Source organism: Mus caroli, chromosome 13 (assembly GCF_900094665.2).
Source record: "Mus caroli chromosome 13, CAROLI_EIJ_v1.1, whole genome shotgun sequence".
Lineage (NCBI taxonomy): Eukaryota > Metazoa > Chordata > Mammalia > Rodentia > Muridae > Mus > Mus caroli.
In genome coordinates, this window is record NC_034582.1 from 25444881 (window position 1) to 25449180 (window position 4300).

The following is a 4300-nucleotide window of genomic DNA, read 5'->3' on the forward strand; positions in this document are numbered from 1 at the left end:
TCCCCACACGAGGACTCTAACCCTCTGGAACTAGACTCCCAAACAAACTCTTTCTTGGATCATGGTGTTTTGTCTCAACAATAGAAAAGTAACTAATACAGACAGCATAAGGAGAGAGAAGAGACATCACTTTCTTAAATTCCTTTCATGATCTAATATAGGAGTTTGGAGGACGTGTTTGGTGTGTTTCTTGAGACTAGGATACCAGGAGTCAGGGTCTCCTATAAAAATATATTCTGGGAAGGCTGAATTCTCTTTGCTCTTTGGGGAATTGAACAGTTTGCGTATGCAGAATTGATAAGTCTAGGCTAGTGGAGTGGGGAAGGCTGTGAGGGAGAGGTTCCATGAGATTGGCTTGATAGAGCTCCAGGGTGCTCCCAGCTCTCTCCATGCTTCTCCAGGCTGAAGGTTGGCATCGTTTCTCAACATTTAGAGACCCTCAAAGCTGCAGCTCTGCAATCACATTCCACCCTACCCCAAAAGAATTAGTCAACATTTAGCAGCACAACAAGTGAATAAAAGAAGCCAATGCCAGAACACAAAGAAAGATGCTTTGAAAAACGACAAATGAAAGGAATCTTTTCAGGATTTTTTTCTTATTTATTCCTTGACATTTTCAGGAAATCCCCTTTTATATATTCACTGCGCTGTTATGCAAGGCAAGGAGTTGAGGACAACTGACCAAAATACCAACCAACATAGCAACAGTCACCTTCTTTATCAGTATTGTTGACAACAGAACCAACTGCCCGCTTCACTTTAGCGGTGATAGTTCAACTGGAGTCGTTTTCCTTGGAACAACAGATTCCTCTTCAAGTGCATCTTTGAGAGACATAGCTCAGGGCCCCCAGTTAAGAGGGGCCATTGCTCTGTTAGAGCCCTCAAGAGAGCAGCGACATTCTGAAGTGTTGACATTTAAGCAGATGCCTAAGATAAGAAGAAGGTAGGGGGTTGGGAGATAGGAGTGGGGATGGAGTGTGTGCAGAGCAAGGGAAAAAGCATTCCAGAGCATGGCGAAGTCACAGGTTCGGAGGTGCGGAAAGGACTAGTAAGAAAGGAATGTATGAAGGGATTGGAATGAGCTGAAATGTGACATCAGTAGCGATCAGGAGGGATCAGGAGGTGGCCCTTCTGTGTCCTTCCTCAGCAAAAGGTATTCACCACCCTTAGGGAACTTGTCAGGGATCATGTTGTCAAACTTCCCAATGCTTAAACACTGACTAGAGGTGACCTGACAGATACAATATTAATAAAGGGTTGCCCTAAGGGTGTGGAGGGCATACTTGTCTCCAAAATCTATCTCTGAGTAAAGTCAGATGAGCTGAGAGCGAGAGCGCACGCCAGAAGGTTCTGCGACTCAGTACCAGGTGGTCAAAAGGAGAAGAACCTGTCCTAGTTTGCACAAACTGTCAACTTGACACAGCCTGGAATCACCTGAAAAAGAGTCTCAATTACCAGGCAGGGTGGCAAGCACTATTAATGCCAGCAACTGGGAGGCAGAAGCAGGTCCTGTGAACTCAAGGCCAGACTGTTTTATACAGCGAGTTTCAGGCCAGCCAAGACTACGCAGTGAGACCCTGTCTCAGAGAAACCAAAGATTAAATACAGACTTGATTGAGTAAAGGTTATTCCGTGTGCAGGCCTCTGAGAGACTGCCTTGATTGCTGATTGATGTAGAAGATTTCTGTCTAGTTTGGACCAATCTGGTCTCAGGGTGTATAAGGAGGTTCGTTGAGCATGCGCATGAGTGAACAAGCCAGCAGTGTTCCCTCGCAGTATTCCCTTCAACACCCTGCCCTGGCTTCTCTCAGCGGTGGACTTTGACCCTGAAATGGAAGGCAAAAAAAGGTCCTTTCTTCCCTTCTGTTGGTCTAGGTCAGAGTCTTTTCATCACAACAACAGAATGTAAGTAGAACGTATACAGGCAGCTAGTATCCAAGATCATGAGACGACTCTTAGCATTGTATGCTCCTGTCCATGCTAAATATGTCTGACTTCAATCACCTATGGGCTATGGAAGAAATAACAGTATATGAGGTGGATGTGGTCTTAGTCTCATTTCTATTGCTGTAAAGAGACACCATGGCCAAGGCACGGTGGGCTTGCTTAAAGTTTTAGGAGGTTACTCCATGATCTTTATATTGGGAATCCTGACAGCAGGCTGAAGGTATGGTGCTGGCGCAGGAGCTGAGAGCTCACGTTTGATCTGCCAAGTTGTAGGCAGAGAAAGAGAGTGACACTGGGGGTGCATCCAGTTTGGAAACTTCGAAGCCCACCCTGAGTGACACACCTCTTCCAAGGGCACACCTCCAAATCCCTCTTAAACAGTCCGCTAACTAGGGACCAAATACCCAAATATACGAGCAGATGGGGGCCGTTCTCATTCCAATCACCACAAGGGGGCTATATTATTTGACATTTGTGGTTTTTCTCTCTTGGATCACTTGCTCTGAAGAAGTCATCAGCCATGTTCATGAGGACACTAAAGCAGGCCTGTGAAGAAGTCCCCATGGGGAAGAACAAAAGCCTTGTGCCACCAGCTTGCCGTATATGACAGTGTCATCTTCAGTCAGTCTTCCTGCCCTGGGCCTACCTGCAATAAAGATAGATCACTTTTGTGGACATCTTCACAGTCATCAAGCCACCTAGCAAAGTTGCTACTGACTTCCTGATCTGCAGAAACTGCATGGCTGTCTTAAGACTCACTGTTGTCCTAAGACAGTGTATTCTAGGGCTCTTATTATGTGGCAACAGATGATAACAAACATTTAACAAGCAGCCCACTAGGTGCTTTGCTATGATAATTATAACACTTGGTGAGTTTGGGCAAGTTACTTCTGAAAAATGTTCATAGCACTACTGAAATGAATTTCACTATTTAAAAATTTTAGAGACAATTTATTTATTGGAAACAAGGTCTCTTGATGTAGCCTGGACTGTCCTGAAACTTGCTACGTAGACCAGGCTGGTCTGAAACTGGCCTGCTTCTGCCTACTGAGTGCCTAGATTCAAGATGTGTGTCACCAGGCCTGGCCTTACTTTTATGATTTAATTATGTGTGTGTCTCTGTGCGTTTGATGTGTAGGTGCTTGGAAATGAACTCAGGTCCTCTGCAAGAACAGTATAGCTTTAATTAATGAGCCACCTCTCTAGCCCCAAGGCGTATTGATTTGTCTTTTTTGTATGTAGGCACACATGCTAAGGCATGCATGTAGAGGTTAAAGGTCAACCGTATGACTCAGCTCTCTTTTTCCACTATGCAAATATTGAGAGTTGAATTCAGACTGTCAGGCTTAGTGGTAACTGCTTTTACCCACGAAGCCAGCACACAGATCGTCTTTTGTGTGTTTTAGCATCAACCAAACCTGCCTTTACTTCTCAAATTCAATTAATAATGTAACAGTTCAGCTAGTCAAAATCCAGCCACCCGGTCACCATCCTAGACTGATTTTCATCCTTGGTCTTCACACTGGGTTGCAATGAATACATGGACTGAGTCTTCTGAGGTTCCTTCACCAGTTTACTCTCACTGTATAGCTCAGGTTGCCATTGACACCTGAATGCACTATTAAATAATAGATTTGTAAATGCCTGCCCTGGACCTCATTCCCTTCAGAACTGCTTTTCACACTGAAGCTGTTGACCTTTCCTTAACAAAAGTATGACAGTCAGGTCAGTATCAGTGTCTCCCCCCACACTCCCCCCACGCCCCACCCCATGAAAAGCATTCAGCCTCCTCAATAGTCACAGCAAGCCAGCAAGCCCTGTCTCCTTAGTGAGACCACTAAGCCCAATCATGAACAATGAGGGCTGTCCTGTTCTGGTTTCTCTCCCTCTCTCTTTCTCTCTCTCTTTCTCTCTCCCCCCCTGCCGTGTGTGTGTGTGTGTGTGTGTGTGTGTGTGTGTGTGTCCTCCTCCCCTGACCCTCTTGGCTTTCTGTTCTGTTTTGTTTTTTACACAGTCTCACTGTGCATCACTGACTAGCATAGAACTTGCTATGTTACAAAGCTCGCCTTGAAGTTAGAGAACCTTCTGGTTCTGCCTCCTGACTTCTGGGATTAAAGGGGTACGCCATCATGCTTGGTTTGTTTGTTTATTTTTATTTGATGTCTATGAGAGCTTTGTCTAAATGTACATATGTGCACTGAATGTGTGCCTGGTACCAGAGGATGACAGAAGAGGGGGTCAAATTTGTAGAACTGGAGTTACAGGCAAAACTAAGTTACAGTGCATAGGTGCTGGGAACGGAACTCAGGTCTTCTCCAAGAGCAGCCAGTGCTCTGCCCCACTGAGACAGGGT